The following is a 13690-nucleotide window of genomic DNA, read 5'->3' on the forward strand; positions in this document are numbered from 1 at the left end:
CCTATAACTCTTCATCTTCCTTATTAATGAAGATCATAAATGATGAATTAATTGAAGACTTAACTCTTCGTATTCCTTGGAAGCTATAAATAGCCATCCTCGGAAAGATTCAAGGTAAGGATTTCATTCTCTCCGTTTCTCCTTCGTCAACTTCGTCTTCCACCGGAAGAGATCGGTAGTGCTTCCAAGACTTTGTCGATCCAAGTGGCTAGCACCTAACGGATTGTGTCAAGTTCGTGATCTAGTGCGCGTGGATACCGCTAGAGGAGTCACACGTGGGGCTCTTATCTGTCTTATTTATCTGTGATATTATTCACACCTATCAAGGTCTCGAGGTATGTTTTATATAATTTTGTGCAAAACTATATGTACCACGAAAGATCCATAATTCATTATATGTCTTCCGCTGCGCTACGAACCCAACATTTGGTTTAGGGGAATAAGAGTGGGGGAATAGAAATAGTAATTATTGATTATCATTGTTGATGTTTGGATTATAGGAATGAAAATACAAATAAGAGAATGAATCTTTATAATTGGGTAATCACTCATTACCATGTCTCCCCCTTCAATGAGTCATTACTCTATTTTCAACAATCAAAATATTTCCTTATTCCAAAAATATACTTGACCCAAAACTAAAATTTTCCCCCTTAATATCAAATATCGAAATATATTTATTTAATTTTTCTTTCATATTACTTTCTCTCTCCTTGTTCTCTCTCATCATATTTTCTCTCTCTTCATTTTATCACTCATTTTCTCTCTCATTAATCTCTCTCATAACATTTTCTTTCCTCTTTTTTTCTCATCACACTTTCTCTCTTCTTAATATTTTTCATTACACTTTCTTCCTTTTTTTTCTCATCACACTTCCTCACTCATCATATTTCCTCACTCATCATATTTTCTCTCTCCTTAATCTCTCATATCACACTCTCTTTTCTCTTTTTTCTCATCACACTTTCTCTCTCATCATGCTTTTGTTGGTTGCTACTCGGAATACGATTCTGTTTCCCCTGTACAAAAATTTGTACAAGCACAGAACTTAACCTAGCTATCCATATGCTCTATTGAAGTTAAACTTGGATTGCAAACGATGCTTAACATTATTAATCCAAGTTGCTCTTCAGAAGTTAAACTTGGATTGAAAATGATACTTAACATTTTTACTCCAAGTTTAACCGATGTGATCTTCCTAAGTTAAACCATATTACAGAAGTTAATTAAATATCTATTTCAAACATTGGCTTCCAAGTTAAACATGGCGAGACACTAGACCTTCTTGGTTATGGGATCATCCACCACTTCCTAGACAAAGTCTTTCAAAGAAATTAGATATTTAACTTCTTATAGTAACCCTAGGTTTAACTACAGAGATCACAATAGAAACACAAGATCGAAACGCAAAATCGAAATACAAAATCGATAGCACGAAATCGAAACATAAAATCGCTAGCATCTTTGTGTTGGTGTTTCAGAATCCATACAAAGAAAACTAGCTAATTAATTAGAAGCAGAAATCATTAATTAGTTATACCTTTCTTTATAGCTAAAGATCTCTTGATCTTCTATTGTATTCCTCTCCTCCTCTTGGACGTTGTGTGGGCAAGGATCTACCAAGATGGAATTCACCCGAACCACTTCTTCTCCTCTAAAACTCTCGAGCCACCAAGGGATGCCAAAATAGGAAACTCCTTCTCTTCTTCTTCCCCTCCAAACAACCGGCCACCTAGGTACTTCTTGTCTTCTCCTTCTTCTTCTTCAAGCTCCAACCTTAGAAGGAAGAAAAGGAGGAAGAAAGGAATATAGATGCCACCGGCCTTAAGGTAAGAGAGAAGGAGAGGGCCGACCACAAGCATGGAGAAGAGGAGAATAATAATATGTGTTACACCATAAGACATCACCTCCTCTTCTTTTATAATCCTTGCTCATGGCCAAAAAGGAAAATTTTAAACATAATTAAAACTTCCTTATTTGTGGTCTCCTTTTAAAAAAGGAAATTTTAACAATAATTAAAATCTCTCTTTTCTAAATTTCCTATTGTACAACGCAATAAAGGAAAGTTTTAAAATTAATCTCTCTCTTTTAAATCATGTAGACATCCATAAAAAGAGGAAAGATTAAAATTAAAACTTATCTTTTAAATCATGGTTACCAAAAAGGAAAATTTTATCAAAATTTAAAATCTCTCTTTTAGGGAAAGATTTTAAAATTTAAAACTCTCTTTTAAAACCATGTGATGGCTATAAAAGGAAAGATTAAAATCTCTCTTTTAAATTCCCTTAGTAGATGGCTATAAAAGGAAAAATATTAAACAAAATTAAAATCTTTCTTTTAACCCATTGCAGATAACTACAAAAAAGGAAAGATTTTATCAAAAATAAAATCTCTCTTTTAACCATTGTAGATAACTACAAATAAAGAAAGATTTTAACAAAATTTTATTTTTAATCAAAAACTTCCTTTTCCTTTTACTTTGGCGGACCTCATGCTTGGTCACCAAGCATGGCTTGGCCGACCCCTACTTGGACTCCATGAAGGACTTGGCCGGGCACATCTTGGACACCAAGATGTGCTTGGCCGGCCACAACATGGACTAGAAGATGTGCTTAGGGTGGATACAAGGCTTTATAAAGGCTACAACAGGGATCGAGAGGAGAAATTGGTTTTGGTCTCCCGATGAGCTTGAACTTCCTGTGTTCGCCCCGAACACCCAACTCAAGTTCATCAATAATAACTCATACCACTAAAGAGTTATTATTGAACTACCATACCAATCCCAAATTACATTATGGGTTCCTTCTGTTGGTTGGTCCTAGGAAGATCGTACCGGTTCCACTGTACAAAAATTTTGTACAAGTGTCGAACCTTTCATAAACAACCTATTATGTTCTTTAGAAATTAAATTAGGAATCACAAATGAAACTTAACATTATTGATTTCAAATTTAACTTATCTGTTCTTAATGGTTTAGATTTGGATCACAAGCAGAACTTAACACTATTGATCCAAATCAACCTATGTTACAAATTCAATTAAATATCTATTTCGAAAATCGGTTCCCAGGATAAACATGGCGAGGCACATGACCTTCTTGGGTATGGGAGCATCCACCACTGCCTCGACAAAACCTTTTTATGAAATTAAATATTTAATTTCCTAAAATAACATTAGGTTTAACCAAAAAGAACAATCGAATCACAAATTTGAAAAATAAAAAAAATATAAACTCGAATCACAAATTCGAAACTCTAGAATCATATGCCTCTTGTGTTTGGAATTCGTACAAAGAAGAACTAGCATGATGCGAAAAATAATTACTAGTTATACCTCTTCTTTGTATGCTAATAACCTCGAGATCTTCTGCCTATTCCTCGCCTCCTCTTGGACGTCGTGTGGGCGACGATCCTCCAAGATGAACACCATCCAAAAGCTTCTTCCTCCTTCTCTTAAAATCCGGCCACCACCACCACAAAGAAATAAGAGAGCAAGGGAAAAAGAGAGGGAGAGAGGGCCGGCCACAAGAGAGAGCTCCAACAAGAGAATAAGAATTGATTACTCATGAGGTCTCTCCTCCCCTTCGTTTATATTACTTGCCCAAGGCAAATAAGGAATTTTTTTAAAAAATAATTAAAATCTTCCTCTTGTTTTTACTTTTCCCCTTTTATTTTTCCTTTTGTTTCCCTTGATTGATTCAGTCATTGATTGGATCATTGGATGATTGACCGACCCCTTGCTTGGGCACCAAGCAAGGGTGGCCGACCCTTTAAAGGAAGGAAATAATCTTGTAAAAATTTTATAAGCAAAGAAGAAAAGCTCTTATAAAATTTTACAAGCTTTCTTTTAATTTCCTAATGTAGATGTTAAAAAAGGAAAGTTTTTAAAAAATTAAAACCAAGTTTTAAATTTTAAAACTTCTCTTCTAAAATTTCCTTTTTTAACATAAAAAGTTTCAAATTTAAAACTTCTCTTCCTTTTTTCTAAAAACCATGAGGATGGTTAAAAAAGGAAAGTTTTTAAAACTTTTAAACTTTCTTTTAAACCATGTGGCTTAATTTAAATAAGGAAAGTTTTATTTTAAAATCTCTCTTTTAAAACTTGTAGATATCTACAAAGAGAAGATTTTAAAAATTCAAAACACTCCTCCTAGTTTGAATTATGTGGCCAGCCCCCTTAATTTTGCTAGTGGCCGTCCCCCTTTGAGAAGGTAGTGGCCGACCCTTGGCTTGGTCACCAAGCCTTGGGCCGGCCCCCTCTTGGACACCAAGATTGGCTTTATATGGATGGACTTGAGGCTTTAATGAGGTTACGACATGGACCTAGAGGAGAAATTGGTTTTGGCCTTCCGACGAGCTTGAGTATCTCGTGTTCGCCCTGAACACATAACTCAAGTTCATCAATAATAACTCATTCCACTAGAGAGTTATTATTGCACTACCGTATCAATCCCAAATTACATTATGGGCTCTTCTTATCATGAGTGTGTTGTCTCTCTGTGTTTAAGATATCAAATGCCCATTAATTTAATTGAGTTACTGACAACTCACTTTAATTAATATCTTAGTCCAAAAGTAATACCACTCAACCTCATTGTCATGTCGGACTAAGTCCACCTGTAGGGTTTAACATGACAATTCTTATGAGCTCCTCTTGGAGACATTCTGAACCTAGATTTCTAGGACACTGTTTCCTTCTATAATCAACAACACACACTATAAGTAATATCATTTCCCAACTTATCGGACCTATTAATTTATCGAGCTAAATCTCATCCTTTGATAAGTTAAAGAAATAAATACTAAATATATATGCTTGTTATTATATTAGGATTAAGAGCACATACTTTCATAATAACTAAGGTCTTGTTCTTTTATTAAGTCAGTATAAAAAGAACTTACCTTAAATGATCCTACTCAATACACTCAGAGTGTACTAGTATAATTTATTAATCAAGATAAACTAATGCTTAATTACACTACGACTATTCCAACGGTTTGCTCCTTCCCATCTTAGTTGTGAGCAACTGTTTATAATTTATAAAGAACTGATAACATGATCTTCTGTGTGTGACACCACACACCATGTTATTTACAATATAAATTAATTGAACAACTACATTTAACAAATAAACGTAGACATTTGACTAATGTGATTCTTTTATTTCAAAAATAAATGTTTACAAAAGCTAGGATTTTAGTATACACTCTAACACCTTCTTATCATGAGTGTGTTAGTCTTCCTGTGTTTAAGATATCGAATGCCCACTAATTAAATGTGTTACTGGCAACTCATTTAATTAATATCTAACTCCAAGAGTAGTACCACTCAACTTTATTGTCATACCAGACTAAGTCCACTTGCAGGGTTTACATGACAATCCTTATGAGCTCCTCAAGGGGACATCATCAACCTAAATTACTAGGACACAGTTTCCTTCTATAATCAACAACACACCATATAAATAATATAATTTTCCAACTTATCGAGCCTATTGATTTAACGAACTAAATCTCACTCATTGATAAATTAAAGAAATAAATACTAAGTATATGCGCTTGTTATTATATCAGGATTAAGAGCACGCACATCCATAATAACAGAGGGTTTGTTCTTTTATACAGTTAGTATAAAAAGAAACAACCTCAAATGGTCCTGCTCAATACACACATAGTGTACTAGTGTAACTTTATAGTCAAGATAAAATAATATCAAATTACACTACAACCATTCCAATGGTTTGTCCTAATCCATCTTAGTTGTGAGCTACTATTTGTAATTTATAAGGAACTGATAACGTGATCTTCTGTTTGGCACCACACACCATGTTATCTACAATATAAATTAAATGGATAACTGCATTTAACATAAATGCAGACATTTGACCAATGTAATTCTTATGTTCATACAAAAAACTAGACTTTTAGTATACATCCCAACAATCTCCTACTTATACTAAAAGATTATGCTGCTATACATCTGATTCCCATCATCTCAACATGTCGATCAAAAGCTCTCGCCGGAAGGGCCTTAGTGAAAGGATCTGCTAGGTTATCTTATGATGCAATCTTGGCAACAACCTCTCCTCGTATTAGGTGATACCTACGCTCTATGTGTTTACTTGCCTTATGGACTCAAGGTTCCTTCGAGTTTGCTACTACACCACTATTACCACAATAAATTGTAATAATTTTGAGCAAACAAGGAATCACATCTAATTCCATTATGAAGTTTCTGAGCCATACAACTTCTATGGCTGCCTAAGAGGCTGCCACATACTCAGCTTCTATGGTGGAGTCCGAAACGTATTTCTGCTTAACACTCCTCCATTGTTATGGCTCCACCTCCTAAAGTAAACACAAAACCCCGAGGTCGACTTACTATTGTACCATTCAGTTCGAATCCGTGTAACTCATAGGGAGTAAATCATCTGCCTTGTAAACTAACATATAGTCTCTAGTCATTCTCAGGTACTTTAATATATGCTTTATGGCAGTCTAGTGTCCCTGTCCTGGGTGACTTTGATATCTGCTAACCATGCCCACGGCAAAACAGATATCCAGTCTCGTACATAGCATTGCATACATAAGACTTCCTACAGCCGAAGCATAAGGAACTGCCTTCATCTCTATCTCCTTTGATGTCTGAGAAGATATCTCTTTAGATGAGGGTACTCCATGCCGTAAAGGTAAGAAACCTTTTTTGGAGTTTTGCACGCTAAAACTAGCAAGGATAGCATTGATGTATGAAGCTTGGGATAAGGGCAATATCCTTTTCTTGCGATCCCTTATTACTTTGATCCCAAGAATATGTCCACATTCTCCCAAGTCCTTCATATCAAAACACTTGAACAACCATACCCTTACGTCTGACAATCACTTTGACATTGTTGCCAATGAACAAAATGTCATCTACATATAGTACAAGAAATACCACCATGTTTCCGTCACTTTTCTTGTATACACAAGACTCATCCGGTCACTGAATAAATCCATAAGACTGGATCACCTCATTAAACTGGATGTTCCAAGATCTTTTGCTTCATCATATGTCTAGGGATCAGGTTCATGTTCATGAGGGATCAAGTCTAAAGACTCTGCCAAAAATAACTCTCCCACTACGATAAGGCATTACTTGTGCATCATTTGTGACACGTGTTGCAGTTTCTTGTGGTATCTCATCTTGTACCGTTGGTACTAAAGTAGACATCTCTTCTCTAATTTCATCAAGAACAATTTTACTCATGGGCTTGTGGTTTATTACATAGTCATCTTCTAAAAATCGGGCATTGGTGCTAACAATGACCTTCTGTTTTTTTAGGACTAAAAAATAAACTTTCTTTCATTCCTTTAGGATAACCCACAAACAGGCGAACTTCTGTACGTGATTCCAACTTATCAGTGCCTCCCTTCAGCACATGTGCTAGACTATCCCAGATCCGAATATGTTTCAGACTAGGCTTACACCGATTCCACAATTCTGTGGGAGTAAAGGGTGTTGACTTAGAAAAGACCAAGTTCAGAATATACACTGTCGTTTTCAGAGCATATCCCTAAAATGAATTTTGTTATATCGTGGGAGTTATTGGATTTAGAGTATACAAATTGTCAGCCAACGTACCAGAACAGATAACTACTCTATTTTCTTTACCAAAAGAAACAGAATATCTATCCATAATTTTTAGAAACTGAATTCAAATTCTTTCTAAAACTTGGTACAAAAAGATAATTTCTCAAAATCAATAATTTATTCCTATCTAAAGATAGATAAATATCTCCCACTGCAATAGCCGCCACTTTCATAGCATTGCCTATATAGACGGTAATCTCCTCCTCATGTAGTTGTCGAGTTTCCTGGAACCCCTGCAATGAATTACAGACATGATCAGTGGCTCCCGTATCTACACACCAAGTACCGGTAGATAACACCACTAATCATGTTTTAACTACTAGAGAATAAGATATACCTTTATTATTCTTCTTTCTAAGATGACAACCCACCTTCCAATGTCCAGACTACTTGCATGTGAAGCACTTGCCCTTCGGTTTCTTAACATTTGCTTTCAGTCCAGTCCCTAGAGATCGATTCACTTTTTTTGCTTGTTTCTTATTCTTCATGCCTTTTAGTTTAGAAGGAGAAACGTTCTCAGCAATGTGAATTTGAGAACTTTGACAAAATAACCCTTCTGCTGCTTGAAGTCCTGTCAGAAGTTCCGCCAACGAATAAACCCTTTTGTTCATGTTATAGTTTAGGCGGAACTGCTCAAAACTTTTTGGCAGCGTTTGGAGAATGATATCGACCTAGGTTTCCCCATCGATTTCTGCTCCAAGGACTTCTATCTCATTTAAAAGAGCCATCATTTTGAGGATATGATCCCTTACGGGTGTCCCCTCAGTCATGGTGATCGTCATCAAGTTTCTCAAAGCCTCCTGCCTAGCAGCTCGATTCTAGTGTCTGAAGAGTTGCTTGAGATTGCGCATCATGTCATAAGCAGTAGGCATAGTCTGATGCTGATGTTGCAGCACATTTGACATAGAAGTCAAAATGTAACACCGAACCATCTCATCTGCCCTGACCCATTTCTTATGACACTCAATCTCCTCTTCACTAGAATCACCATTAGGCAAGCTTGGACAGATCTCAAAAAGTATGAACTTATAGCCTTCAGCAGTTAAGACAATGCCCAGGTTTCGTTTCCAATTAATGTAATTGAGACCAGTAAGTTTGTTCTCTTTCAATATAACAGCAAGGGGATTGAAGGTCATCCTAAGAATCACAAAACATTTGGTCAAGACTTTAGAATTTAAAATAATATTGATTCCTCAAACAATATCATTTAAATTCACCAACACCTCAAACACCGTGAATTTTGTATGCCACGATAGTGTGGATGTATACAAATTCAAACATTTGTAAGAGGAGGGTTTTACTCATTAATTATCTTGTCAACCTAATTTTATGACAAATAAAATTATCTCAAACACCATGAATTTTGTATGCCACGATAGTGTGGACGTATACAAATTCAAACATTTGTAAGAGGAGGTTTTACCCATTAATTTTATTATCTTGTCAACCTAACTTTATGACAAATTAATAGTTGACTTTCTTCGGTCACACAAATAATAGCAGTGATTCCGATAGGGAGGATACTATTAAATGCACCTAAGTGTATACCATTACTTGATACTAAGTCCATTAAATAGGATTGTGCCCCTTCAGATAGAAAAGATCACACGCTCCTAAATAATTTCCTATAATCATCCATTAAGGAAGTTTGATCTAGTGATCCGCAAACAAACTCATCCGATGTGGAGGAAGACACTCAGAGCCAACGCACTAGTTTGAATGTATCACTTACAAACCAGTAATAGAGACCGTGGAATTTAAATAAAATTCCTCTCCCACTTAGTTATTTAGAGACGAGAAATTTTAGCATACACACAAGCACATAAACACAAGCACACACAGCATAAAAGGCAATAAATAAGAAAAATAATTTTCCAACTATTATGGTCTCATCCAATGCTGCCCTCCGTATGCCTCCAACCCTAGCCACTGCCAAAGGGTTTACGTCGTCACGTCTATCATGCTTCCTTTCTCCGCTGCGCCTCTGGTCCTCAAATAGCACCACGCCTCGCAAGGATATGATCCGTGATAAAAAAATAAAATTTTACATTTATCAATCATATATTCCATGAAGGAATGTACCTGTAATCTAGATCGAACAAAATGTAAAATCCTAAAACTAATACAGCTCCTGCTGTATTTAATAATTACAATCATGCACACATATAAAATGCCCTCGACATGTCCGAGGGTCCAATCACACACAATCACAATAAACTATAATAGTTGGAGTCTGCAACCACAGAGTTAATCTATTTGCATATCCTACTATTATCCTGCCTAAACTTATGTATGAAAGGTACATAATTAACTGAAAACCAAACACACAGAGGCAAAAACCTAGCTCTGATACCAATTGTTGGTTGCTACTCGGAATACCATTCTGTTTCCCCTGTACAAAAAATTGTATAAACACAGAACTTAACCTACCTACCCATGTGCTCTACTGAAGTTAAACTTGGATTGCAAACGATGCTTAACATTATTAATCCAAGTTGCTCTTTAGAAGTTAAACTTGGATTGAAAACGATATTTAACATTTTTACTCCAAGTTTAACCGATGTGATCTTCCTAAGTTAAACCATATTACAAAAGTTAATTAAATATCTATTTCAAACATTGGCTTCCAGGTTAAACATGGCGAGGCACTAGACCTTCTTGGTTATGGGATCATCCACCACTTCCTAGACAAAGTCTTTCAAAGAAATTGGATATTTAACTTCTTACAATAACCCTACGTTTATCTAGAGAGACCACAATAGAAACACAAGATCGAAGCGCAAAATCGAAGTACAAAATCGATAGCACGAAATCGAAACATAAAATCGCTAGCTTCTTGTGTTGGTGTTTCAGAATCCATACAAAGAAAACGAATTAATTAATTCCAAGCGAAAACCATTAATTAGTTATACATTTCTTTGTAGCTAAAGATCTCTTGATCTTTTGTTGTATTCCTCTCTGTTGGGGCAATCGGTGGTCGGCTTGAAGGGGGTTGGATAGACGGCACCCCCAAATCGATAGCTTCCTACACTATTGTTAGCTTGCGTAGCGGAAATACAAACAAAACAAACAAGCTAAACTAAAACTAAGACAAGGAATGAAATGCAAACCAATACACGTCCGTTTAACGTGGTTTGGAGATTAGGGCTCCTACTCCATGGTTATCCGTAAGGTGGACGATCCCGATCCTTCGGTGGATTACTCCCCGACAAACTCCGGCTAGCTCACGTAGCTCCTTGTGGGTGGAGAAACCTCACCACAACCCTCATAAGAACTCCTTTGACGCTAGGTCACATGTAGACTACTAATAGAGATTAACCACCTCTATTTCGTCAACTATAACCAAGCTCCCAAGCTTTGGTTATATAGGCCGCGGGTTGAAAACCCCGCCTACCAGTCGACTGCCAAAACATACAGTCGACTATCCTCTTTGGAAATTCGACCATTACATCTCAACGGCTCGATACCAGTCGACTGCTAAAACTAGCAGTCGACTGCTTCACACTGGCTGAGCGAACAGAAGCATTCTGTTCGCTCCCAGTCGACCACACCAGTCAACTGCACCAATCGACTGATGAAACATGCAATCGACTGGTACCGAGTACATTCTCTCACAGCACTCGGACCCTCACCCTTACCACTCATTTGACGCTTCCTTCGTAGCCTTGACCTTTTGCCTTCAAGCCTACTTCCTCTTTGTCTCTCGTCCCTCGGATGCATACAAGCCCACGGCTCATCCCCAATGCCATCCTTCGTGTATGCCTCGAAGTCGCTTCCCTCGGCCCTTGTCCTCACTGCCTTGTCCATGGTCCCTCGGATGCTCCATCCTTCACCGGACTTGAAGCCGTCAACCTGAGTCACATGTGTATCCTGCAGTCCTGCACAACTCAAGTACACATATCAAATGCAAGGGTGAACCTAACTTAAACCCTTTGCCCAAATACCAAAACACATGGTTCCACGGACCATTGGAATTGCTCCAACAATCTCCCCCATTTTGGTATTTGGCAATACGTTTAAGTTAGGGAAAATAAATAGCAAGTAAACATGCTAAAAACAATGGACTTACGATGCCAAGGCTACACACTTGGACTTACACCACCGAATGGACTTACGTTACCAAGGCTACACACTTGGACTTATACTGTCGAAACAATGCAACAAACATTGGAACCTATCACAAGGCTCCCCCTACACTTATGCTCCCCATTGAGCTGGCATTTTCCAATAGGGCTTTTTAAGAACCTATCCCAAGGCTCCCCCCTATACCTATGCTCCCCATTGAGCTAGGATTTTCCCACAGGGCTTTTTAAGAACCTATCCCAAGGCTCCCCCTATACAAACGTATTTTCAGGTTTTCCCAACTAAACCTTACTTCTCCCCTTTTGCCTAACATCCAAAAAGTTCTCCAACAATATCCCAATTGTTGAAAACTTGTCATCCAAATTGACCCTAAACTCGTGTATTCATCCCCCATGGATTTCATACACATACATGAGCCGACCCGGTCCCAAACCAATGCTGAAAACAGAATCAGCCCGGTATCAGTTGACTGCCCCAATCGACTGGCCTCATCGAAATAGCACACAGAACCATTCTGTGTTCGATTTTCACTGTTACCAGTCGATTAGTTACTGTACCAGTCGGCTGGCACACTGTTTTGGCCCTTTTCAACATTTTTAACCCAACTTCAAAAATGCACCAAATATTCCACAGACATCCAAAAATCTTCAAATTTTATGGAGATGTATGTTTTACCCATGTCTACTTGGGAAAAATACATTTAAAAATAAATCTATCACTAATCCCAAGATTGACACAAACCCCAAAACTAGCTAAATGGTTTAATTGAACTTTGACCTAAAGTCCTAGTTTTGGCTTCCTCTTGATGTATTTGCCCATACTAACCCACAATGCATCCTCAGCATTGGTTTATATAGCATCCATACATCCAAAACCAATTTTCATGCTATATGACCCCAATGTCATATTTCTAAGCATGAAACATAATCCAATTGTGCCAAAACCCTAGGTTTGAGACTCAAGTCCATCTCCAAACCATTTGACACATTTCATGACCCCTCTAGACTCCCAAGTAAAACCCACTTGAGATCCATTGGTCATGGGCCCCAACTTGACTCTTTGAACCCCCCCTAGAGCTCTTAGCCTTTGCCACCTCCCTAGGTGACTCAACCACAATAGCTAGGCCACATCGGTGCACCTCCGGTGACACTTAACCTACAAACCAAACCTTCTTAACCTTGGGCACCTTGTCCTTGGCTAATTTAACCTTACCATTAAATGGCTTTCCCTTGCCATTTATTGGTTTCTCCTTGTTATAGTCATATGCAACCCTAACATATGACTTTCCCGTAGCATTGGAAATCCTAGATCAGTATCCTAGACCCGATCGATCATTGTTGAGTCTTTGACTACCCAACACCATACCTAAACTGAAACATCCCGCGTCTAGCACTCAAGTTTTTTCTTTAAACTCTCTCATCATTATCATAATGCAGTACCAACAAGGAACTATCATAACCAATAGAAATGATTGTATCAACAAAGGTTTACCAAACAAAAACAATAATTCCCAAAACATTCCCCTCTGAATGAATAAAGAAACAAAATCCCTTGCGATGAATCCAATATGCTCAGCACTCCTAGACAGCGGACAGCATCATGCGTCCATCCCGTCTCCTTGTCTACTCCGTCCGAGGGCCTCCAGTTGTACCCTGCGAATCATCCTCACCTGTAATGTAGACATCATGAGTGTACGGCCCAGCAAGCCTAATCCAATATGTATAAAAGGGCATCCATGAGATAACAAAAATAGCATCTAGAAGCCTCATATTAAAGAAATTATAACCCAACTACGATACAATAAAGAAAGGTAAAGCATGCACAAGTGATCCTATGTAGCTAATAGGGTGAATATGTCACATATCCGGTAACTACAATTAGAGCCAGTCAATAGTCCCATGAACCTAGAGGTACCTCCTAGAGAACATGTAGTCATATAGCCGAAGCTAACAATAAATTATAGTATCAGTCATGTTTG

The sequence above is a fragment of the Zingiber officinale genome, chromosome 5B (assembly GCF_018446385.1).
Source record: "Zingiber officinale cultivar Zhangliang chromosome 5B, Zo_v1.1, whole genome shotgun sequence".
Classification (NCBI taxonomy): domain Eukaryota; kingdom Viridiplantae; phylum Streptophyta; class Magnoliopsida; order Zingiberales; family Zingiberaceae; genus Zingiber; species Zingiber officinale.